The sequence below is a fragment of the Bos grunniens genome, chromosome 12 (genome assembly GCF_055505025.1).
Source record: "Bos grunniens cultivar Pamir isolate PY7600 chromosome 12, Bosgru_T2T1.0, whole genome shotgun sequence".
In the NCBI taxonomy this organism is placed as follows: Eukaryota; Metazoa; Chordata; class Mammalia; order Artiodactyla; family Bovidae; genus Bos; species Bos grunniens.
This window is the reverse complement of record NC_141176.1, coordinates 4,447,857-4,475,274: the sequence shown is the minus strand read 5'-3', so window position 1 is coordinate 4,475,274 and position 27,418 is coordinate 4,447,857.

The window sequence follows — 27,418 nt, the reverse complement described above, 5'->3', positions numbered from 1 at the left end:
ACGCACTGAGTATGTGTCATTTCCCAACTTACAGACTTATACTGTTTCTTCTTCCTCCAGGATTCAAATACAATCATGCATATCATGTATAAGGAAAAGTACATTTGAAATACTCTAACAGTATAATCTTTGAATGTGAACTTGAGCCACTAAGTGATTTAGAGACTTGCCCTAAGTATTACACATACTGAGCAATGAAGACTGGTTTATACATTGAAGATACATTGAATTCTTAGCTTAAAATCCCTCATTCATGACAAGAGTCAATCTAATTTTTAAGAACTCATGTTTTAATAACCAAAGCTTAACACCTTTATCTTTAAATATCAATGAATTGAAGGTCCAGGTAATTTTCCAATTTCACTGTGAATGTGATAATACTTAAAGACTAAAGTATGTGAGAAAGGTAATGTAGTTAATATAAAATTAGACAAAAATGTGTAATGTATGTTTTTCATATTCACATTATCAAATCCTTTAAGTATAGATAAAATTGACTGTGAATAGTTCTTTATTATGAGATTTACAAACTTTTGTTAAATTTCTATAGCTTGAAAAAATATCATGAACCAGTAAAAATCAAGAATACTTAACAATTGCTTAAGTGCATTGATTGATCTTTCTTATTATCTGTTATTAGTGTTTAAGTGCATTAACACGACACTTCATCATCATACACATACCTATCATTTCAAACCTCTAGGACTGGTATATGGTAAACTTGATTCTTACATTAGTATGCAAGATATATTCATGACTAGTTTAATACACTGCTCTGAGTCAGTTGCCATGTTTCTCCAGGGTGATATATTTGGTTATACTGTGGTCGGTGTTTACATGAATGTTATTGATGATTTAAGCAACTTGGCTCAGAGGCTTTTTTAATAACTCCTGCTGAAGAAAAGGTAATAATAGTGGACAATACCATCATCTATCACACAATACTTCAGAATGTTCCCATTAGGAGAGAACCACTCAGCGGTTTTTCCAGGTGTTACCTATCAGCTACAAGTACCTCCTTATTTTCAGTCTCACTTTGTGTCAACATAAATTAATAGTGGTTTTGCAAGTTAATTTCTTTTACTATCCAATGCTGTCTCTAAGAGCATGTCATGAATTCACAAACAGCAGTGACACATCTCTCATATCTATAAAAGTACTTTCATTCAATTCATTTAATTTGTAAAGTAGAAAGATGTAAAATGATATAAACAAAAAACAAGCAAAATTATGTAGGATGCCTGCCTTATGCATTAGTATTATGTAGAATATCGAGTTAAAGAATATGAAAGTTGGTGTAATGTGTAGAGGGTACTGCTGAAGAGAAAGTCCTCTGGGGTATGAAGGTCCTGGTAGAAATTCTCTCTCAGCCCTATTAGTAGTAAGACCATGGGCACACTATGAACCTCCCTGAATGTCAGTCTTCATCTTTAAACTGAGGAAAATAATGTAGCTACTTTAGAAGATATATTGCAGAGGATACCTTAGTATGCCTGACATGTATTAAGCACTTGAAAAAATTATAGATATTGTTATTGTGTTTATTAATGTTAAAATCAAAAATAAATGACATTTTAATTTTCATTTACTCTATTTTGGTTTTAAGACAAGTCTGCTAATTCTTTGACAACTCCTCCTACTTTTTTGTGGCATTCATCCTCTTCCCAGTATGGGTTGGCCTTAAAACTCACTTCTAACAAATGCGGGGGAAGTTGCAGTGTGCCTTCTAAGATTAGTTCCTACACTGTGGTAGAGTTCCCTTCTGACTCTCTCTCTCTCTCTCTTTTGGTAGACCTGCATTTTGAGCTCAGGAAGCAGGAGATAACATGAGTTTGAGCAACCTCCGGGAGTTAGTGAAGGACAGGGAAGCCTGACGTGCTGCAGTCCGTGGGGTCTCAAAGAGTTGGACACGACTGAGCAACTGAACAGCAAAGATTACCAAAACGCTATTTCAAGTCACCTCATCCTATATTTCTGCCCTTTTTCTCTCTTCCTTTCTTTCTTTCTTTTTTTTTTTTTTTATCGGGGCTGCTCCCCAAAGACAATCAACATGTTAGAAGCAGGGAGACAGGCCCAGGAGTTTCCTTTTCGTTAGCTCACATCCTTCTCTCTCTTCCTTTCAACATCATATTAATTTAATTATATTTTTATGAACAGTATAGAAAATTTATTTTCAAATGGTTGTACTTTATTCCTTGTAGGCCCATTTGTGTAAGAAATTAGGGGATGTGGAGAGTAAAAGATGCTGAGCTATGCTAAGCCATAGGTATGGAGAAAACAGATTTTTACATAAAAGACAATGGTTCCATCTCTGTGAAAATATATGGAGGTATGAAACAGCTGCATTATGGCAAACTTCTTAGGCTGTAAAGCTGGAAAAAAGACACAGATTTGGGAACATGAACCATCTGCATAGCCATTGCATCTCAGTTATGAAGCTCCACTCACAAACCACCACTTTCCTGAAACTGGGCCACAGTGGGAAGACACCTGTGAACGAGAATGACCGTCCACTTTTGGAGAACCTGCGACTTAAGTATCTTAGACTATTAAACCTGACACAGATACTCTAGGTTTCATTATGAAATATTCTAAAGGCTATAAATGGATGAAAATGGCCTGAATTAAGTTAACTCTCCAAAGCATTATCAATTTTTTTCCTGATTTTCAGTGTTTAGTTGATTTACTAATTAAACAGTGTAGCACATTGATGAGTTTGCTGTATTTGTTTCACAGGATAATTATTACACATGGCACTGAAACCCCATCAGAGGAAAGACTTATTCTGCAGTTTTGCTTTGGGAAATTTCATAGGAGTGAATCTTCCACAACTTTTCTCACCTCACAATTTAATGAAACACTTCTCTATCTTAAAATCGAGTTCAGTTGCAGAGTCATAGATGCCTGGAAAACTGTAAGTTTGTGTCAGAAATTTGCCAAAGATCTGTTTTCAGGCTTGTGCACTCTTCTTCAATGTGATGATACAATTTCATGTGTAGAGAAAAGGTGTGACCTTCTGATTCCCGGGAGTAAGTTCAGTCTCCCATAGACACGCGTTGAAACTTAGAGATAATCTACATTAAAGAAATAGCTTGTAAACTTCAGCAGTAGAGGAAACAATTATATTTAACATTCTTTTGACCTCTTTTCTCAGTAGCACCACACTTTCATCAGCTTGTCTTCCATCTTGGAAACTTCAAGTGCTTCCCTCTGCCCCTATTTTTTGGTCTCTTTCTCTGGTATGCCTCTAATGTGTGAGATTTTCAGGGGCCAACAATTCGAGGTTGGAAAGAGACAAAGCAGGTTTTTTTTTTTTTTTTGCTCCTAATACACTCTTAAAAAATGACAAGTCCTGCAGGAAATAACATTTTGGATGCCAGATTCTCATTACCACATTAATTGCCTCAGTTGTGACAGTCTGGGCTTGAGCAAATGTCTGGGAACCTGCTGGACCCTTGAGAGCAACACAGGCCAAGGGAAAGCAGCCTTGGAGCTCTACAAGCCGCCAGCCAGGAGATGCTGTAATCAGAGCTTGCCTGAGATTCATCTTTACACGTGAGTCATTGTTACATTGGTGGGGGTGTGACTGTCAGAAGTCTTGGTCTCCTCCCTTGTGGCTCAGCTGGTAAAGAATCCACCTGCAATGTGGGAGACCTGAGTCTGATCCCTGGGTTGGGAAGATCCCCTGGAGAAGGGAAAGGCTACCCACTCCAGTATTCTGGCCTGGAGAATTCCATGGACTGTATAGTCCTTGGGATCACAAAGAGTCAGACATGACTGAGCGACTTTCACTTTCACTTTCAAAAGCTTATGACAAATATTCATGTAAGCAAAATTAAAATAGGACTAAGTTATATTTTCTCAGCATAGCATATTTTGCAATAATAATATTGTCCAAACAACTGTGGAGGGCTTGAGGATAAAAGCTGCAAATGGGCTTTGAATTTCCCTTCATCTGAAATGGAGTGAACAGTGTAATCAGAGCCTCACACAGAGGGCCATTTGAACAGAGTCAACAGTAAGTAACATTCTAAGTCAAAGCAAAATCTAAAATAAATTTTCCTTAATACTTTCCCTTCCAAATGTCATTCATCTTAATGTAGCCTTTTTAATTGATGTGATTAGAGGTTCTAATTACTGAAAGTCAGGTTAAAAGTGAAAAGTACCATGTAATGAAGATGATTGTTTTCTTCTAAGCCCCAAAGGAAAACCAAATTCAGATTCTCTTTCCCAGCCTTCTCAACTTCTGTGATAGTTTCTGATAATTCTAAGAGTTAAGGGAAAGAAGTGGCATGAATAGAGCCAATTAAACAAAAAGAAAAATACCTGTGACCTCTCTCAGGTCATAAAGAAGTCTCATGGAATTAGGTTTCAATGGTGTTGCTATTATTATAAACATAAGGTGGCAACACAAATGGATGCAATCTTTTCATGAAGTAATTTATGTATTTTAAAAAGTTTATTAAATATCAAACATATCGAAAAAGTATGACATATGCAACAAAGAGTTACCTGTAAAATAAAAATGTTGGTAAAATATAGCCATGAAATTAAAAGACGCTTGATCCTTGGAAGAAAAGCTATGACAAAAGCTATGACAGGGTATTAAAAAGCAGAGACATTGCTTTGCTAACAAATGTCCGTCTGGTGAAAGGTATGTTTTTTCCAGTAGTCATGTATGGATGTAAGAGTTGGACCATAAAGAAAGCTGAGCACCAAAGAACTGATGCTTTTGAACTGCAGTGTTAGAGAAGACTCTTGAGAGTCCCTTGGACTGTAAGGAGACACAACCAGTCCATCCTAAATGAAATCAGTCTTCAATATTCATTGAAAGGATTGATGCTGAAGCTGAAGCTCCAACACTTTGCCCACCTGATATGAAGAACTGACTCACTGGAAAAGACCCTGATGCTAGGAAAGATTGAAGTCTAGAGGAGAGGAGAATGACAGAGGATGAGATGGTTGGATGGCATCACCAACTCAGTGGACATGAGTTGAAGCAAGCTACAAGAGTTGGTGAAAGACAGGGAAGCCTGGCGTGCTACAGTTCATAGGGTTGCAAAGAGTCAGACACAACTAAGAGACTGAACTTGACTGATACGTTTTATTACTGGAATAAATACTATGATAGAGTAGTAAAGAGACTGCAGATGTCAGAGTAAAGAGACCAGAACTTACTCATATCCTATATAAACATCTGGTTGATCTAGAGGAGAGTGGAATAATTGGGTAGTAAGAGGTTATCTGGAGACCCCAGTCTCCCCAATTTATTTTGCTCCATCTTCAACTGTAGTTTCTGTTTCTAGTTGGGTCTCTCTCAATTCTGGTATCCAGTCTGTGGACAGTAGGAAGAGAGTGCAGGAACAGTAAGTAACTGCATTTTTAAAGATGCAGACTGGAAGGTGCATACACTCTTTTCATTTGTATCTAGTTCACAAAATTCAATGACCTCAAGATAAATGTTTACAAGGGTTACTGTACAATTTAGGTGTTTAAGTGAACATCCACTGGATCATGGAAAAAGCAAGATAGTTCCAGAAAAGCATCTATTTCTGCTTTATTGACTATGCCAAAGCCTTTGACTGTATGGATCACAATAAACTGTGGGAAATTCTGAAAGAGATGGGAATACCAGACCACCTGATCTGCCTCTTGAGAAATTTGTATGCAGGTCAGGAAGCAACAGTTAGAACTGGACATGGAACAACAGACTGGTTCCAAATAGGAAAAGGAGTTCGTCGAGGCTGTATATTGTCACCTTGTTTATTTAACTTCTGTGCAGAGTACATCATGAGAAACGCTGGACTGGAAGAAACACAAGCTGGAATCAAGATTGCCGGGAGAAATATCAATAACCTCAGATGTGCAGATGACACCACCCTTATGGCAGAAAGTGAAGAGGAACTAAAAAGCCTCTTGATGAAAGTGAAAGTGGAAAGTGAAAAAGTTGGCTTAAAGCTCAACATTCAGAAAACGAAGATCATGGCATCCAGTCCCATCACTTCATGGGAAATAGATGGGGAAACAGTGGAGACAGTGTCAGACTTTATTTTTCTGGGCTCCAAAATCACTGCAGATGGTGACTGCAGCCATGAAATTAAAAGACGCTTACTCCTTGGAAGGAAAGTTATGACCAACCTAGATAGCATATTCAAAAGCAGAGACATTACTTTGCCAACAAAGGTTCGTCTAGTCAAGGCTATGGTTTTTCCTGTGGTCATGTATGGATGTGAGAGTTAGACTGTGAAGAAGGCTGAGCACTGAAGACTTGATGCTTTTGAACTGTGGTGTTGGAGAAGACTCTTGAGAGTCCCTTGGACTGCAAGGAGATCCAACCAGTCCATTCTGAAGGAGATCAGCCCTGGGATTTCTTTGGAAGGACTGATGCTAAAGCTGAAACTCCAGTACTTTGGCCACCTCATGTGAAGAGTTGACTCATTCGAAAAGACTCTGATGCTGGGAGGGATTGGGGGCAAGAGGAGAAGGGGATGACAGAGGATGAGATGGCTGGATGGCATCACTGACTCGATGGATGTGAGTCTGAGTGAACTCCGGGAGTTGGTGATGGACAGGGAGGCCTGGCGTGCTGTGATTCATGGGGTCTCAAAGAGTTGGACAAGACTGAGCGACTGATCTGATCTGAGCCATTGTTGTTGTTGAGTTGCTAAGTCATGTCTGACTCTTTGTGATCCCATGGACTACAGTATTGCAGGCTTCCCTGTCCTTCACCATCTCCTAGGGTTTGCTCAAATTAATGTCCATTGAGTTGGCGATGCCATCTAACCATCTGATTCTCTGCCATTCCTTTCTTCTTTTGCCCTCAACCTTTCCCAACATCAGGGTCTTTTCCAGTGAGTCAGTTCTTCACATCAGTTGGCCAAAGTATTGGAGTTTCAGCTTCAGCATCAGTCCATCCAACGAATATTTAGGACTTATTTCCTTTAGGATTGACTGGTTGAATCTCCTTGCAGTCCAAGGGACTCTCAGGAGTCTTCTCCAACACCATTGTTCAAAAGTGTCAATTTGAGTGTAGTGTACCTATTTAAACTTGTTGGTCTTAGAGAATGAACTTATGATTGCAGAGGGAAAGGATAGGGGGAAGTGATATTTAGGGAGTGTGTGATGGACATGTCCACACTGCTGTATTTAAAATGGATAACCAACAAGGATCTACTGTATAACACATGGAACTCTGCTCAACATTATGTGGCAGTCTGGAAGTGAGGGGAGTTTGGGGGAGGTGGGTACATGTATATGCATGCTGAGTTCCTTTACCGTTCACCTGAAAGTATCACAAAGTTGTTAATTGGCTATACCCCAATATAAAATAAAAAAGTTCAAGAAAATAAATTTGGTGGTGCAATTGTTCTAAAACTGAAAGGAGGAAGGAGAGGAAATATTCTGGAAAGATAGGAATGGATGCCGTCACATTTAACAACAGAGATGTCTCCAAGTATATTCTGAAGTACATATTTTTATGAGATAATGTAACATCAGTAGATGATTTTACTCCAAAGTTTGTAACACTGAAAAAAACATTTATGTCATACTTCACACACATATGCACAAGCACATACACACATATCTAAATTTAATAGTTTTATGTGTCAACTTGGTTAGGCCATAGTTTTCAGATATTTGGTCAAACACTGGTCTACATTTTGCTGTGAGGTACTGATAGTTTTAGATGAGATTCACATTTAAAAAACTAGACTTTGAGATTCCTCTTTATAATATGTGTGGGCTTCATCCAATCACTTGAAGGCCTTAAGACAAAACAGACCCAATCCCTCATCATCTGACTCTTGTGACCCTATGGACTGTAGCCTGCTGGGCTCCTCTGTCCAAGGGACTCTCCTGGAGTGGGTTGCCAATCCTTTCTCCAGGGGATCTTCCTGATCGAAACTGGGTCTCCTACACTGTAGACAGATTCTTTACCATTTGAGCTACCAAGGAAGCCCCGAATCCCCCAAGGGAGAAATAATTCTGCCTCTGATGTCTTTGGACTCAAGCTGAAAGATCTTCTCATCCTAGGTCTACAGCCTTTCTGTCTTTGCTGCAGATTTTGTTCTTGTCAACCTCAGCCACTGTATGAGACAATTCTTTAAAATCTCTCTCTATATATATACACTCACACACACACACAATATATATATACAGAATCTATTTAACATGCATATCTCATGGAGTTCCAAAAAAGAAGGTGCACTCCTTATTTATAGGATACTGAAGTCAATATAGATTAAACCAGCTATCTTTATAAATTATAGTAGTAACCTTTTATATATTCTAGTTTATTTTGTCCTGTATAATCTATTTTGAAATTAGAGAGATTTATTAAAGTCATAATTCTTGTTATTTTTCCTTTTGCCTCCTGTATTTCATGTTTGACCAAGTTGCTGCCATGTAATTTGATATATAGATTTTCATAATTATTTTCTTCATTGTATATTATAAAGTGCTTTTATTTGTCATTGTTGTTGCTTTTTAGCTGGAAGCATGTTCCTGAAACAACTTTGTTCAACCTTTTCAAGATTTATATAACCGTTTTTCAATGGATCACTTTTATGCTTTATAGCTTCAGATTTTGCTTCACAATATAAGCTGAAGTGTTTTCTCATTTCTTTTAATAGAAAGTTATCATTTACATGTATTGATAAGAGGAATATGTCTGATTTTAATTTTAGCTGGTTATTTTATGTTTATGTTTGTAGCGTTTTTCCTTTTGAATATATTTGCTCTGTTCTATTTGCAGCTTCTTAAAAATATTTACAAAGTTTCAATGATTATTCCAGAGATTACCTTTATATCATGCCTTAGTTCTGTATTTCTGTATAGAGTACATATTAGTTTAATCCTATGAAAAAATAATAATATTTTTCTACTGTTTCTCTCTTTTTTTCCTATCATTTTTTTATATTCAAACATTTGATTTGTGGTACACTCTTTCTTAGTGTTCTGTTTTGTATAATTAAATATACTTCTGAAAGTGTGAAACTGTTAATTGCTTAGTCTCTGACTCTTTGCAACCCCATGGACCGTAGCCCACCAGACTCCCCTGCCCATGGGATTCTCCAGGCAAGAATACTGGAGTAGCTTTTCCCTTCTGCAGGGGATCTTCCCAACCCAGGGTTCAAGCCAGGTCTCCTGTACTGCAGGCAAATTCTTTATTGTCTGAGCCACCTGTGAAACCCCAAAATAATTCTGCTTCGACTAATTGATTTGTCAGATTTATGGTATAATGTTTTGGCTCATGGCTGTAACACAGGAGGCATTATGTGAGTTCTCAGTATTTCCCCTCACACTCTTCTCAATTATTTTTACTTGTTCAACAATGGTTTTACTGTATCTTGCCACTCTGGCCTATATTTTCCTTTAGAATTTAGTTTTATTGTTCAAGATATTTAATGCTTGTTCTTGTGGCTTTGGCTAAATTTTCAACCAAGAACTCTTGTCAGGTTGGATTCATTCTGTTAGATTCCTCAGGAGATTCTTTGAGGAAAAAAAAAATATTTGTCTATAGCTTTTATAATTGAAAGACCTTGGTTGGATATAAACTTTTTTGCTCAACCTTTATCTTCTTAGGAATATTTTGAGCCCAGTGTCTTTTGGAGTTGAATAACTGGGTAGAGTCACTTGAGGAAAAGTTCTTTTTTGTTTTTTTAACACGTGAATTGATTTTTTGCCTTTACTAACAGCATATTTATTTTAAAATTCCAATACATTTACTAGAATATATCTTAACATTAATTATTGTATTTTGTTTGCACTGGTGAACAGTGGAACTTCCACTATGCATATGCAAGCCTTCCTCTTATTATTACATTTTGAATGATTTATTCTGCTTCATTGGTGTGAAACATTCTCCTTTCACTGTCTTCTAACTCTTGTTTTCTAATTCTTCCTTTGCTTCTTGAATGTGTGTGTGCATGTGCGTGTGTGTGCTTGTGTGTGTGAGTGTGTGCGCGCGTGTGTGCGCACCTGTATGTGTGTGTTTGGGAGGGGTTCCTCATTTCTATCTTCCATATTTTCCACTTTATGCCACCTCATCTCCTCTCTTGGACTTCAGGCATTTCAAAGTTCTTAAGAGTATTTTCCTTCATTTTCTTTCCTAAATTTTGCTAGGTCACAATTTGTCAGTTTTCATATCCTGTTTCTCTCCAGTTCAGGCCATATCTTGCCTGAGTTGTTGTATTGAGTTTTGTCTTTCTCTTCGCTATGTATAACTCATGGTGGAATCCTCGTTAAATTTTTCTTCTAATATGCAACAATATATTTACTGAGAAGAGTGTTTCCTCTCTCCATAAGTTTTTCTGCACTTGTCCACAATTTTTAGTAGAGTATTTAGTAGAGTATCCCTTTTAGTTACTTTTGAACCAAATCCATTATTTGCTTTCATTTTTTTTTTTTTTTTTTTTTTTACTTTTGGGCTGGAGGCGAGGGCGATGGCATCCAAGACTGTCCTCTAGTTTCTCTTATCCCAAAGGCTACCTCTTCTGTTGCCTGGATGAACAAATGTCTTATTAAAACATGGAGCCTCTATTGGTTTTCATCTTGTCTTTTGAAGACAAATAGGTTTAGGAAGCCCTCCTTGCCTATATGTGCAGCCCAATTTCCCAATGACTCCTTTAACCAATATTTGGTGGACTCCAGAACAATTGATACACAATTAAGATGTGTCATTTTCCTAAAACTTCTAGGTTTTCCATCCCAGGACTCCTCCCCAATCTCTTCCACTGAAACCCTACCAGAAACATACTTTACAAGTCTTCATTCTCTTCCTTTCCTGGGCAGAAAGTTTCCTGTTACATCTTGGCCCTCTGACATTTGCAATTCAGGATGGGTAACTGATCTTTGAGAACATATTTTTGTAATTTCCTTCTGGGATCTGCTGCTTTGTCCCTCAGAACTATACTCTAAAACACTTTCTCACTTCCTGCACAGGGTGCTCTAGCTCCACAGTTTCCTGTACATCTTTGATTACCAACAAACTCTCCACTATGTCAGCATTTATGCATTCCCTTTGTCTTGTTACTTCAATCAGAATGTAGTTGTTTTTTTTTTTATTTTATGCAGAATTTTTAAGTGGTGACAAGAGAGATTCATATCTAAGATGCCACCAGCTATAAAAGCAGCACATATATAGCTGCTCTATTTTAACTCCAGTAAGGAAACCAGGATATTGAAGTGGTTTGTCATTTCCTTCTCCAGTGGACCACATTCTTTCAGACCTCTCCTCCATGACCATCCCGTCTTGGGCGGCCCCACATGGCATGGCTTAGTTTCACTGAGTTAGACAAGGCTGTGGTCTGTGTAATCAGATTGGCTAGTTTTCTGTGATTATGGTTTCAGTGTGTCTGCCCTCTGATGCCCTCTCACAACACCTATGGTCTTATTTGGATTTCTCTTACCTTGGACGTGGGGTATCTCTTCATAGCTGCTCCAGCAAAGAGCAGCTGCTGCTCCTTACCTTGAATGAGAGGTATCTCCTCACAGCCGCCCCTCCTGACCTTGAACGTGGAGTAGCTCCTCTCAGCCCTCCTGCACCCATGCAGCCTCTGATCCTTGGCTGTGGGGTTGCTCCTCTCAGCTGCCTCCCCTGACCTTGGACATGTGGTAGCTCCTCTTGGCCGCCACCCCTGACCTCAGGAGGAAAGATAAGAAAGACTTTCTCAGCAATCAATGCAAAGAAATAGAGGAAAGCAACAGAATGAGAAAGACTAGAGATCTCTTCAAGAAAATTCGAGATACCAAGGGAACATTTCATGCAAAGTTGGGCTTGATAAAGGAAAGAAATGGTATGGACCTAACAGAAGCAGTAGATATTAAGAAGAGGTGGCAAGCATATACAGAAGAACTGTACAAAAAAGATCTTCATGACCCACATAATCACGATGGTGTGATCACTCACCTAGAGCCAGACATCCTGGAACGTGAAGTCAAGTGGGCCTTAGAAAGCATCACTACAAACAAAGCTAGTGGAGTTGATGGAATTCCAGTTGAGCTCTTTCAAATCCAGAAAGATGATGCTGTGAAAGTGCTACACTCAATATGCCAGCAAATTTGGAAAACTCAGCAGTGGCCACAGGACTGGAAAAGGTCAGTTTTCAGTCCAATCCCAAAGAAAGGCAATGCCAAAGAATGCTTAAACTACAGCACAATTGCACTCATCTCATATGCTAGTAAAGTGATGCTCAAAATTCTCCAAGCCAGGCTTCAGCAGTATGTGAACCATGAACTTCCTGATGTTCAAGCTGGTTTTTGAAAAGGCAGAGGAACCAGAGATCAAATTGCCAACTTCACTGGATCATCAAAAAAGCAAGAGAGTTCCAGAAGACCATCTATTTCTGCTTTATTGACTATGCCAAAGCCTTTGACTGTGTGGATCACAATAAACTGTGGAAGATTCTTCAAGAGATGGGAATACCAGACCACCTGACCTGCCTCCTGAGAAAGCTATATGCAGGTCAGGAAGTAACAGTTAGAATGGACATGGAACAATAGACTGTTTCCAAATAGGAAAAGGAGTACGTCAAGGCTGTATATTGTCACCCTGCTTATTTAACTTATATGCAGAGTACATCATGAGAAAGGCTGGGCTGGAAGAAGCACAAGCTGTAATCAAGATTGCTGGGAGAAATATCAATAAACTCAGATATGCAGATGACACCACCCTTACGGCAGAAAGTGAAGAGGAAGTAAAAAGCCTCTTGATGAAAGTGAATGAGGAGAGTGAAAAAGTTGGCTTAAAGCTCAACATTCAGAAAACGAAGATCATGGCATCCGGTCCCATCACTTCATGGGAAATAGATGGGGAAACAGTGGAAACAGTGTCAGACTTTATTTTGGGGGGCTCCAAAATCACTGTAGATGGTAATTGCAGCCATGAAATTAAAAGACGCTTGATCCTTGGAAGAAAAGCTATGACCAACCTAGAGCGCATATTAAAAAGCAGAGACATTACTTTGCCAATACATATCCATCTAGTCAAGGCTATGGTTTTTCCTGTGGTCATGTATGGATGTGAGAGTTGGACTGTGAAGAAAGCTGAGCACCGAAGAACAGATGATTTTGAACTTTGTTGTCAGAGAAGACTCTTGAGAGTCCCTTGGACTGCAAGGAGATCCAACCAGTCCATTCTAAAGAAAATCAGTCCTGGGTGTTCAGTGGAAGGACTGCTGCTAAAGCTGAAACTCCAATACTTTGGCCACCTGATGTGAAGAGTTGACTCATTGGAAAAAACCTTGATAGTAGAAGGGATTGGGGCAGGAGGAGAAGGGGACAACAGAGGATGAGATTGCTGGATGGCATCAGCGACTCATGGACATGAGTTTGAGTGAACTCTGGGATTTGGTGATGGACAAGGAGGCCTGGCGTGCTGCGATTCATGGGGTCGCAAAGAGTAGGACATGACTGAGCAACTGAGCTGAATTGAACTGAAGGAAACCAAACCCACAGTGGGTAAATTACATGCTGACATTCTCAGGGCAAGTAGTACCAGTGAAGGTACTAGAACTCAGATTCTTAGATTCTAGTCTAATTGACATTTGCCATACCTATTACTTTTATCCCTTTTGGTAAAGGATGCACCACTAAGGATCGTTAATGTTTTGCTTTTTTTCTTAATCTAATATTAATCAAGATTTAGTGATGTTGCATAAATATTAATAATTTCTTATGATAATGATTGTTTACAAATTCCTTAAATTTAATTACTCCTTGGTTGTATCCTAGGTGTGTGATCAGCTATTTCACACCAGGGAAGTCATACTGCTTAATGTTTGCAGATAAGCATTATGATTGCTCTGATCTACCAATTATTAAATACCTTATTAAACAATCAATATAGTTTAGTTCAGTTGAGGGGAAGCAATATAAATGGTTATACCAGACCTGAATTTTATGTGTGTGTGTATATATATATATATATGTGTGTGTGTGCATGTGTGCTAAGTCGCCTCACTTGTGTCTGACTCTTTGAGATCCTATAAACTGTCGCCTGCCAAGCTCCTCTGTCCATCAGATTCTTCAGGCAAGAAGGCAGAATACCTGAGTGGGTTGCCATGCTGTCCTCTAGGGAATCCTCCTGACCCAGGGATTGAAACCAAATCTCTTATGTCTCCTGCATTGGCAGGTGGGTTTTTTGCCACTAGTGACACCTGGGAAGCTGTGCATATATATGTGCTGCTGCTGCTGCTAAGTCACTTCAGTCGTGTCCGACTCTGTGCAACCCCATAGACGGCAGCCCACCAGGCTCTGCCGTCCCTGGGATTCTCCAAGCAAGAACACTGGAGTGGGTTGCCATTTCCTTCACCAATGCATGAAAGTGAAAAGTGGAAGTGAAGTCGCTCAGTCATGTCCGACCCTCAGGGACCCCATGGACTGCAGCCTTCCAGCCTCCTCCATCCATGGGATTTTCCAGGTAAGAGTACTGGAGTGGGGTGCCATTGCCTTCTCCGCATATATATATATATATATGCACAATACTAAATTGTATATAGTGACACTAAATCTTGATTAATATTAGATTAAGTATATAACATGAAATTATGTGTACATATATTAATTACATGAAATTATGTGTACACACATTAATATATAATTAATATATATATTAATGTGTGTACACATAATTTCATGTAATTAATGTCATTTAAATTTTTTTCTCAGCTTAGAATGAAAAGTAAAAGAATATATATATAAAATTATATATATATATTAATGTATGTACACATAATTTCGTGTAATTAATGTCATTTAAATTTTTTTGTCAGCTTAGCATGAACAGTAAAAGAAAGAGGTCAGTAAAATAGAATCATTGAAATCTCCAGTAAGATGAGGAGATCTTGAATAATAAATCCTTGTCTTCATTTCCCATTTATAAAGGAACTCAAAGTTATGGGAAACAAAGGAAAATATTAATAGAGCATACAGGCAAATTCCCATAAGATGATATTATCTGGTATTGCAAGGGGCTTTTAGAGATGATGAAAATACCCAGAACCATTTTATAATCAGCATTCTAAACACAAATTTGCCCTAAATATTGCTGGAGACCTTGCACAGTCATTTTTAATTTCAGAGGTCACAACATGTCTGGAGAATTCAGACGTCTCAACAAATGCTCACAAAAATTATTTCCCAGGCTTTGATGACATAAAGTAAAAAAATCCAAATGATCATAGATATGAGGTTGAATCCAGAAGCTTCCACTTTGTCTGTAATCATTTAGGCCACTGGAGTTGTTCATTGCTCAAACCACTTCAGAGACTGCAAAGATCCTCATTCACTAACCAGTATCTACCAGTGAGTAGCAGTCTACATGTTCAGCTTTAAAAAATCTGCTGCTCTAATGAATGTGTAGCATGAGGTACATGACAAGACTACTGAGCAGTTCACCCCTTAGTCTCTTTTTCTCTTGGGTGTTTCCTTCCCAATAATAAGGTCTGAGCAAACGAGATGCCACCTGAGATGGGGAATTTGTCTATGGGCCACGTTTCATGCACTTCTTTAATTGGGTAGTATGTGATTTCTAAGTCTGTGAAGAGAATTTAGAAAACATTCTGATGACTGCATCCACATGCTCATTAGCTATTTCCTAGAGCCATCCCTGTTTATGCAAATAGTTGAGAATCAAAAGTCTAACATTAAGACAAAATTTCACTCTTTCCACAATAGAGGAATCCTTTGGGTCATATCCAATTAATAGGACAGGCTATTTTGAATGCAAGCCATCACTCTAGAGCCTGAAGGAACAATACAGGCTCAGTCCTCGAGAGGCTGGTTAAGTGGTCACTAATGTCACAGTAGTGACGGCCTGAGTCAAACCATCCATTGATATAAGCCAGAGAAGAGCATGCCTTGTTTGCTCTAGCACTTTGCTGAGCTATTGCTGTGGCATCTCTAGCATTAGGTATAAATAAACCAAATCCTAATTTCAAGAACGACAAAGAACTAGAGAATAAAATTTACCCAGAGAGAAGAGGCAATAGACAGATTAACCTTAACAAAATAGAACTATAAGACTTAAGGTTGTTTTTTCTTACTGAGACATCTTTTTCCCTTTCAAGAAAAGTTAACATTCCAGCCATTCGCTTGCTTATTAGCAATGAAAACAACAACACAAAATGCTGGTTAGCCTGGAACACACAAGTTATGCAGATGAAAAAGAAATAGTTTCCCTTTGTTCACTCACAATTCTAATTGGCCAATGTTTAGAGGTTAAAAAATAGTTACATAATTTAAGGAAGATATAGATGCTTCTTTCCTTATATGCTAAGAGTCTTAACCCATTGGGATCACCATGTATTCTGATTTTACAAATATCAGAGGCAGCTGATGTTTTATTACATAAGGTGTAAAGGAGATGCTCTTTTAATGTAAGTATCCAGTATTAACCTATAAGACAGAATTCTTGCCACATGGTGAAATAATACTTGGTTAATCTTAATGAGGTCCATACGAAGAAAAGCATCTATGTTCCCAAATTTTATAACGTAGAAGTTTTTGAGGTCAAGTGGACCTTAGGAAGCATCACTATGAAACAAACTAGTGGAGGTGATGGAATTCCAGCTGAGTTATTTCAAATCCCAAAAGATGATGCTGTGAAAGTGCAGCACTCAATTCCAGCAAATTTGGAGAACTCAGCAGTGGCCACAGGACTGGAAAAGGTCAGTTTTCATTACAAACCCAAAGAAAGGCAATGTCAAAGAATGTTCAAGTTACTGCACAATTGCACTCATCTCACATGCAAGCAAAGTAATGCTCTAAATTCTTCAAGCTAGGCTTCAACAAAACATGAACCAAGAACTACCAGACGTTCAAGGTGAACTTAGAAAAGGCAGAGGAACCAGAAATCAAATGGTCAACATTTGTTGGATCATTGAAAAACCAAGAGAATTCCAGAAAAACATCTACTTCTGCTTTACTGACTACACTAAAGACTTTGACTGTGTGGATCACTACAAACTGTGGAACATTCTTAAAGAGATCAGAATACCAGATCACCTGACCTGCCTCCTGAGAACCCTGTATGCAGGTCAAGAAGCAAGAGTTAGAACCAGACATGGAACGATCTGCTAAGTCACTTCAGTCGTGTCCGACTCTGTGCAACCCCATAGACGGCAGCCCACCAGGCTCCCCCGTCCCTGGGATTCTCCAAGCAAGAACACTGGAGTGGGTTACCATTTCCTTCTCCAATGCATGAAAAGTGAAAGTGAAGTCACTCATTCGTGTCCAACCCTCAGCGACCCCATGGACTGCAGCCTTCCAGGCTCCTCCTTCCCTGGGATTCTCCAGGCAAGAACACTGGAGTGGGTTGCCATTTCCTTCTCCAATACATGAAAGTGAAAAGTGAAAGTGAAGTCGCTCAGTCCTGTCCAACCCTCAGCGACCCCAAGGACTGCAGCCTTCCAGGCTCCTCCGTCCATGGGATTTTCCAGGCAAGAGTACTGGAGTGGGGTGCCATGGAACAATGGACTGGTACAAAATTGGGAAAGGAGTACCACAAGGCTGTATATTGTAACCTTGCTTATTTTAGGTATATATAGAATGAAAGTGAAAGTGAAGTCGCTCAGTCGTGTCCAACTCTTTGCAACCCCATGGACCATAGCCTATCAGGCCCCTCCGTCCATGGGATTTTCCAGGCAAGAGTGCTGGAGTGGGTTGCCATTTCCTTCTGCAGGGGATCTTCCGACCCAGGAATCGAACCCGGGTCTCCCACATTGCAGGCAGACGCTTTACCATCTGAGCCACCAGGGAAGCTCTAATACATCGTGTGAAATGCCAGACTGGATGAAGCACAAGCTGGAATCAAGATTGCAAGGATAAATATCAATAACCTCAGATATGAAGATGATACCACATTATGGGAGAAAGCAAAGAGAAACTAAAGAGCCTCTTGATGAAGGTGAAAGAGGAGAGTAAAAAAGCTGGCTTAAAACTCAACATTCAGAAAATTAAGATCATGGTATCCATTCCCATCACTTCATTGCAAATAGATGGGGAAACAATGGAAACAGTGACAGGCTTTATTTTGGGGGGCTCCAAAATTACTGCAGATGATGACTTGCAGCTATGAAATTCAAAGATGCTTGCTCCTTGGAAGAAAGGCTATGACAAACCTAGACAGCTTATTAAAAAGCACAGACACTACTTTACCAACAAATGTCCATCCAGTCAAAGCTATGGTGCTTCCAGTAGTCAGGTATGGATGTGAGAGCTGGACCATAAAGAAAACTGAACACTGCAGAATTGATGTTTTTGAACTGTGGTATTGGAGAAGACTCTTAAGAGTTCCTTGGACTGCAAGGAGATCAAACGAGTCTATCCTAAATGAGATCAGTCCTGAATATTCATTGGAAGGACTGATGCTGAAGCTTAATCTCCAATACTTTGGCCACCTGATGAGAAGAACTGATTCATTGAAAAAGACCCTGATGTTGGGAAAGACAAGGCAGGAGAAGAAGGGGATGACAGAGGATGAGATGGTTGGATGGCATCACCAAATTGATGGACATGAGTTTGAGCAAGCTCTGGTAGTGGGTAATGGACAGGTAAGCCTGGCGTGGTACAGTCCCTGGGGTCACAAAGAGTCAGACATGTCTGAATGACTAAACTGAACTAAGAGGTTTTCAGAAATCTCATTTTTCTATTTTACTAGACAAACCAGGGTGTTGTAATGGTCTCAGGAGGCTTAAAGTGAATTCTGACTCTGCTCATTACCAACCTCTAATCTTAGTCAAGTTACATAATTTATGATAATTCCATTTTCTTAACTTCAAAGTGAGGAGAATAATCATGACCCTCTCCTTTATTATTCCTTTGATAAGTGAAAAGTTGATATATTGTGAAAAAACCTCATACCTAGCTTACAAAGATTCTCATATTTATGTTGGTTGTCTTGCACTAACCCCTTTTGACTACTTTGGTAGGCTGGAAAGAGAAAAGAATAAAATTTATTTATCTGGCTAGTTTATAAACTTTGTCAACAGAAGATAAAATGCCAGAGTGTGGGATTATCATTTGTTCTTTAGACAGTTCTGAAGGGTGTGTGTTATTTCCTCAGTTGTGCCTGGCTCTTTGCGACCCAACGGACTGTAGCCCGCCAGGCTCCTGTGTCCATGGAATTCTCCAGGCAAGAATACTGGAGAGGACACTCATTCCCTTTCCAGGGGCTCTTTTCCATCCAGGGATTGTACCTGGATCTCCTGCATTGCAAGCAGATTCTTTACCATCTGAGCCACCAGGGCAGTTTATGTAAATCAGCAAATGTTTCTTTTAGCCTAAAAGTATGGACATCAAGGATGTGGTTCTCCCAAAGATATTGTTTATAAAATATAAATGTAGAGTTGCTTTTTTCCCTATCTCGTGTATGTCAAATTAATGTGTACCGTTGTCTTAGGTGGCCGTAGTTTATATTTTTCATCAGCTTTGAGAAGGGCACTTTGAAATATTCTGCTATCTGTTAGAAATGTCTGATATGTGAGTTTGCATCACATCTGAACATCCTGCCTTCTATGACCATGCTTTTCATTCTGCCGTGATGTGGGTAACATATAGATGTTTTGACTTTGATGCATTTTTCTGTTGGGAACAATATTGGAAATGGTGAAAAGTGAAAGTGAAAATTACTCATTCGTGTCCAATTATTTGCAGCCTTTAGGCTATGTAGTCCATGGAATTCTCTAGACCAGAATACTGGAGTGGGTGGCCTTTCCCTTTTCCAGGGGATCTTCCCAACCCAGAGATTGAATCCAGGTCTCCCGCATTGGAGATGATTTCTTTACCAGCTGAGCCACGAGGGAAGCCCAAGAATACTGGAGTGGGTAGCCTATCCCTGCCCCAGCAGATCTTCCCAATCCAGGAATAGAACTGGGATCTCCAGCATTGCAGGCAGATTCCTTACCAACTATCTCATTCTTAATTCTAAACAGATGTCCTTAAAATGTGAGTAAGTACCCATTTGAAATCAGAATTATTTTTATACACTGGTTAACAGGTATATTCTCTCTAAAACAGGATAAGTTTTCATCCTCTTTTACCATGACAGCATGGCAAATCTGTTGAGAATTTCAAACACTTCATGCTTTTTTCTTCCTTTTTGGGAAATACAGAACGCAGAATGAGGGAAATGCAGAACTTACTCTCGATGTCATGTCTTTCTATTCACTTCAACATGCTTTGTAAAGCATCTTTAAACATTAATGTCAGAACAGGATTTTGATTTTGAGTCATTTAAACTGATGTAAAACAAACTTCCCTGGTGGCTCAGATGGTAAAGCATTTGCCTACAATAAGGGAGACCCAGGTTCGATCCCTGGGTCGGGAAGATCCCCTGGAGAAGGAAATGGCAACCCACTCCAGTAGTCTTGCCTGGAGAAATCCATGGATGGAGGAGCCTGATGGGCTACAGTCCATGGGGCCACAAATAGTCAGACACGACTGAGTGAGTTCACTTTCACTTTAAAACAAAGTAAGAATACAAAATGTAAGAAGAAAATAATTGTTTAGTCACTCAGAAGTGTCCAGCACTTTGTGACTCCATGGACTGCAGCACACTAGGCTTCCCTGTCCTTCACCTTCCCCCGGAGCTTGCTCAAATCCATGTCCATTCAGTTGATGATGCTATCCAACCATCTCATCCTCTGTCATCCCCTTCTCCTCCTTCATTCAATATTTCCCAACATCAGGGTCTTTTCTAATGAGTCAGCTCTTCGCATCAGGTGGCCAAAGTATCGGAGTTTCAGCTTCAGCATCAGTCCTTCCAATAGTATTCAGGACTGATTTCCTTTAAGATTGACTGGTTTGATCACCTGCAGTCCAAGGGACTCTCAAGAGTCTTCTCCAATACCACAATTCAAAAACATAATTTCTTCAGTGTTCAGCTTTCTTTATGGTCCAGCTCTCATATCCATACATGACTACTGGAGAAACCATACTTTTCACTAGATGAACTTTTGTCAGCAAAGTATTGTCTGTGCTTTTTAATAAGCTGTCTAGGTTTGTCATAGCTTTTCTTCCAAGGAGCAAGCATCTTTGAGTTTCATGGCTGCAAGTCACCATCTGCATTCATTTTAGAGCCCAAGAAAATAGTCTGTCACTATTTCTATTGTTTCCCCAACTATTTGCAATCAAGTGATGGGAATGGATACCATGATCTTAGTTTTTTTTAATACTGTTTTAAGCCAACTTTTTCACTCTCCTCTTTCACTTTCACCAAGAAGCTCTTTAGTTCCTCTTTGCTTTCTGATATAAGGGTGATGTCATCTGCATATCTGAGGTTACTGATATTTCTCCTGGCATCTTGATTCCAGCTTGTGCTTCATCCAGTCTGGCATTTTGCATGATGTACTCTATATATACCTAAAATAAGCAAGGTGACAATATACAGCCTTGTGGTATTCTTTCCCAAATTTTGTACCAGTCCATTGTTCTATATCTGGTTCTAACTCTTGCTTCTTTTTTTTTTTAATTTTATTTTATTTTTAAACTTTACATAATTGTATTAGTTTTGCCAAATATCTAAATGAATCCGCCACAGGTATACATGTGTTCCCCATCCTGAACCCTCCTCCCTCCTCCCTCCCCATACCATCCCTCTGGGTCGTCCCAGTGCTCTAGCCCCAAGCATCCAGTATCGTGCATCGAACCTGGACTGGCATCTCGTTTCATACATGATATTTTACATGTTTCAATGCCATTCTCCTGAATTTTCCCACCCTCTCCCTCTCCCACAGAGTCCATAAGACTGTTCTATACATCAGTGTCTCTTTTGCTGTCTCGTACACAGGGTTATTGTTACCATCTTTCTAAATTCCATATATATGCGTTAGTATACTGTATTGGTGTTTTTCTTTCTGGCTTACTTCACTCTGTATAATAGGCTCCAGTTTCATCCACCTCATTAGAACTGATTCAAATGTATTCTTTTTAATGGCTGAGTAATACTCCATTGTGTATATGTACCACTACTTTCTTATCCATTCATCTGCTGATGGACATCTAGGTTGCTTCCATGTCCTGGCTATTATAAACAGTGCTGCAATGAACATTGGGGTACACGTGTCTCTTTCCCTTCTGGTTTCCTCAGTGTGTATGCCCAGCAGTGGGGTTGCTGGATCATAAGGCAGTTCTATTTCCAGTTTTTTAAGGAATCTCCACACTGTTCTCCATAGTGGCTGTACTAGTTTGCATTCCCACCAACAGTGTAAGAGGGTTCCCTTTTCTCCACACCCTCTCCAGCATTTATTATTTGTAGACTTTTGGATCGCAGCCATTCTGACTGGTGTGAAATGGTACCTCATAGTGGTTTTGATTTGCATTTCTCTGATAATGAGTGATGTTGAGCATCTTTTCATGTGTTTGTTAGCCCTCTGTGTATCTTCTTTGGAGAAATGTCTATTTAGTTCTTTGGCCCATTTTTTGATTGGGTCATTTATTTTTCTGGAGTTGAGCTGAAGGAGTTGCTTGTATATTTTTGAGATTAGTTGTTTGTCAGTTGCTTCATTTGCTATTATTTTCTCCCATTCTGAAGGCTGTCTTTTCACCTAACTCTTGCTTTTTGACCTGCATACAGTTTTCTCAGGAGGCAAATAAGGTGGTCTGGTATTCTCTTCTGTTGAAGAATTTTCTACAGTTTTCTTGCAATCCACACAGTCGCTTCTCTCAAATAGATGTGGAAACAATGGAAACAGTGGCAGACTTTATTTTCTTGGTCTCCAAAATCACTGCGCATGGTGACTGAAGTCATGAAATTAAAAGACGCTTCCTCCTTGGAAGAAAAGCTATGATAAGCATAGACAGCATGTTAAAAAGCAGAGACATTACTTGCTGACAAAGTTCTATGTAATCAAAGATATGCTTTTTCCAGTAGTCACATGTGATTATGGGTGTTGGACCATAAAGAAAGCTGAGCATGGAAGAAATGATGCTTTTGAACTGTGATGTTGGAGAAGACTCTGGAGAATCCCTTGGACAGCAAGGAGATCAAACTAGTCAATCCTAAAGGATATCAACTCTGACCATTCATTGAAAGGACTGATGCTGAAGCTGAATCCCCAATATTGGCCACCTGATATGAAGAACTGACTCAGTGGAAAAGACCCTGATGCTGGAAATGAAGGCAGGAGGAGAAGGGGATGACAGAGTGTGAGGTGTGGTTGGATGGCATCACCGAATCAATGGACATGAGTTTGAGCAACCTCAGGAGTTGATGATGGACAGGGAGTCCTGGCATGCTGCCATCCATGGAGTCACAGAGTTGGACACAACTGAACGAGTGAACTGAAGCAAACACAGTCAAGGGCTATAGCATAGTCAATGAATCAGAAGTAGATGTTTTTTTCTGGAATTCTCTTGCTTTTTCTGTGATCCAACAGATTTTTTCAAAATAATCTCTGGTTCCTCTGCCTTTTCTAAATCCAGCTTGTATGTCTGTAAGTTCTGGTTCACATACTGTTGGAACCTAGCATAGAGAATTTTGAGCACTGAAGAAAATAATACCTGTATACAATGATAATCTGTATTTCCAAAAGGTAGGATAAGTTCAATTTAATTTGTAGGCTGTACCCTCCCATTATATCCACCCAATAATCAGAGACAAATTACACTCTGTCTATAAAGGGAGTACAAAAGTGCTCATTGCTTAGATGTTTGAGTGATGTATGATTCTAAAAAATTAAAAAAATAAAAAACCAAAATAACAATAATAACAAAAACCTAGATGTAACATCTTATAGCATATCTATGAGCATAAATTAATACAATGATAAGCAAAGAAAAATAGTTTTATAGTTCAATTTTTTAAAGTATAAAACCAAATAATTTGAAATTAGAATTAAAGATTATGGCAGCAGCAGGGTATTGTCTAACACTCAACAAGGCAAATGTCTAAAATCTAAAATATTTAAAGCATTATTAAGCAGGCATTTTCCATTATAGGAATAAAAAAGATATTCTTCAAAATGATTGGCCCTCTGAAATGGAATTGATTTTCATTGTGTCTTTCAAAAATGAAGAAAAGAAAAAAGTCCACAAAATAAAATGGCATTTGATACAAATGGTGTTATTATTACATATAAATTGAATATTGAGACTCCATACAATCTTCTTGCAAACTAGATATGCAGACATCTGAAAATGAAATCTGTAATAGGGAAATATAGTGAAGTAGTAAAGAAAAGTGAATTTCAGCATTAAAAATACAGGAACCCAATGGAATACAAGAATACATTATATGAAGTGACTTTTATTCTCAAAGATGGAAAGTTAGAGTTAATACTGGAATTTTCAACTTGGAAGAAACTTGTATACATTGTAGGCTAAGAAAATGGCCTTTTCTCTATAAGTGAGTGTTTTTAACTTACTACTATTATTTCAATGGGTTATTTTAACTTGATTTCAAACCTACACATAATTTACTGAAATATAATTTATGCTATTTAGCTTTTCTTACAGCTATTGATGTTCAGCAAACCTTTGCATTTCCAATATGAGCTTTAAACGATATTGCATGAATATATACAATTGAATCCCTGGAGTTCTGTGCTTAGCTCAAAAATCAGAATCAACCAATGCAGAAAAGCTCTTGGTTGGCCACTGTAAATGCATTTTCTTATCCCTACTCAAAATGTGGAGAGTACCAGAATAAAAAGACATCTGCAGGTCACTGCAAAGGAAAAGATAACACTGAAACAACCTGAATACTCTTGTCAATGTGTTTAAATGGATTATTATGTTTTCCTGTAAGACTGGTGTATGCAATGAAAAGAAAATGTAAGAGCAGTGATTCATGCAATGAGCAAGGTGCCTGTGTCACCCAAGTTGAGGCTGCAACTGTGAGTTGGACTGAATAGTGAAGCCTGACATCATTTGTTAATCAAGTGAACTTTCTTACCAGGTTCCCAGAAAAAAAAATGTCAATGAGAGAAAGGAGGATAACTATTGAATTTGCATAGATGCAGATGGAAAAAAAATGAGAAGATGGAATAACTTATTCCAATGTTAACTTAAATAATAGGAAATGTAAAATAATTTAAATAATAAATTTGAAAATAAATTTCTTACAGTTTGATAACATATACACATAAAATCATCATGGTCTGCCCATCACCTTCTGGTTATATTTTTAAAGAATCATGTTAGCAACTGTAGCTAAACAAAAATTTAATAGTGTTTCTTTGCTTTCTTCTTTTCCAAATGCTTTTTTTCTGTCTTCAAAAGTCACATTCATGGGCTTCCCTGGAGGCTCAGTGGTAAAGAATCCACCTGCTAATGCAGGAAACATTAGGCTTCGATCCCTGATCCTGAAAGATCCCACATGCCACAGAGCAACTAAGCATGTGCGCCATGACTATTGACCTCTGCTCCACAGCCAGTGAGCCATAACGACTGAGCCCACGTGTGCGGCTACTAAAGCCTGCGTGCCCTCGAGCCAATGCTCAGCAACAGAGATGCCTCCATAATGAGGATCAGCCACTGCAACTAGGGAGAAGCCCCCACTCGCCGCAACCAGAGAAAGCCCGCACAGCAACAAAACAAAGACCTAGCACAGCCAAAAATACATTAAAAATAAATAAAAGTATTAAAAAGATTACATTCATAATCCTGGTCCTGGTAGTTTAAAACAAAACCAAAGTGGATATTACATAGATAGATACAACTGAAGAACTTTAGAACTAGTAAGATAACCCAAAGTCAATAGTAAGACCCAGAGAGGAAGACAAAAAGACTTTATGGAGGAATAGGAATCCACGCCACAAGCAAAGCTCTTGTTCTAATCCTGACTGCTTCATGGAAGTTATATAGGCAGGCATCCAGGAGGAGCTAGAGACAGACAGAACATACACAGAATGCAATGAGTGCTCTACATTTGTCTGCTTTGCTTATGTGAATTCTTCCCAATGGTTCTAGCTCTCCCTCTGCACTTGGGGTAATTTGAACCAACATTAAATGTCAGCTTAACTTCTTACCACTGACCTTCTCTGGTTTATAATATTTCATGTACCTAATTAGCTTTTCTTTGGATAGACCCTCCCTGAAGCTAGGCATTCTACCAGCATTTATCATTCTATAACCCAGCACAAGGATTTGAACTGTGGCCACTCATTGAATGCCTGTTAAATGCACACATACCCACACAAAGATGTGATAAATATCAGTCTGTACCCACATTATAAGACTTGACCACCTGAAAGCAAAATTTTGGGAACAGGGAATAGAAACTTGAATTTGTAACAAGCACTTTGGTGATACTTCGGCCCCTTACAATTTGTGAAAAGCTATGACAAACTTAAACAGCATATTAAAAGGCAGAGACATCACTTTGCTGACAAAGGTCTGTAAAGTCAAAGCTTTTGTTTTTCCAGCAGTCGTGTATAGATGTGAGAACTGGACCTTAAAGAAAGCTGAGCACTGAAGAATTGCTTTTTTTGAACTGTGGTGCTGAAGCCTTCCTTGGACAGCAAGGAGGTCAAACCAGTAAATATTAAAGGAAATAATTCTGAATATTCATTGGAAGGACTGATGCTGAAGCTGAAGCTCCAATATTTTGGCCACCTGATGTGAAGAGCTGATTTATTAGAAAAGACCCTGATATGGGGAAAGATTGATGGCAGGAGAAGAAAGGGGTGACAGAGGATGAGATGGTTGTATGGTATTGTTGACTCAATGGAAATTAGTTTGAGCAAATTCTGGGAAGTAGTGAAAGGCAAGGAAGCCTGGCTTGGTGCAGTTCATGAGGTTGCAAAGAGTCGAACATGACTGAGCAACTGAACAACAAAAATGGGTGTGGAGGGAATGAGAATGAGAGATTTTAATTAGGCTTCAATCACATTTACTTGTGCTTATGTGATTGAAGTCTGTTAAAATCTCTCATTATAATTGTGCTTTTAATCACCTGTCCGCTTCCCTGATAGCTCAGTTGGTAAAGAATCCACCTGCAATGCAGGAGACCACACTTCGATTCCTGGGCCGGGAAGATCCCCTGGAGAAGGGAAAAGCTACCCACTCCAGTATTCTGGCCTGGAGAATTCCATGGACTGTATAGTCCATGGGGTCACAAAGAGTTGGACACGACTGAGTGACTTTCATTTTCACTTTAATCAGCTGTAATCCATGGGTTCCATACTCTGGGTTTTCCATAAACATCTAACCAATTCTCTGATTTAGAATGGCATTATTTAGCTTCTCCAGGGAGCAGATATAATCTAACTTAGAAGGAATGTGTATTAATTTTCTAATACAGCTGAAATAGATTGTCCCTCATTTAGCAGTCCAGCCGTACCCATTTGTTCTTTTACAGTTTCTGTGAGTTTGAAGTCTGGACTTGGCATCACTAGTTTGGGTCTCTATGGGGGCCACACAGAACTGAACTCAACAAGACAGCCTTCTGCATTATGGAAGCTGAGAACCTGCTTCT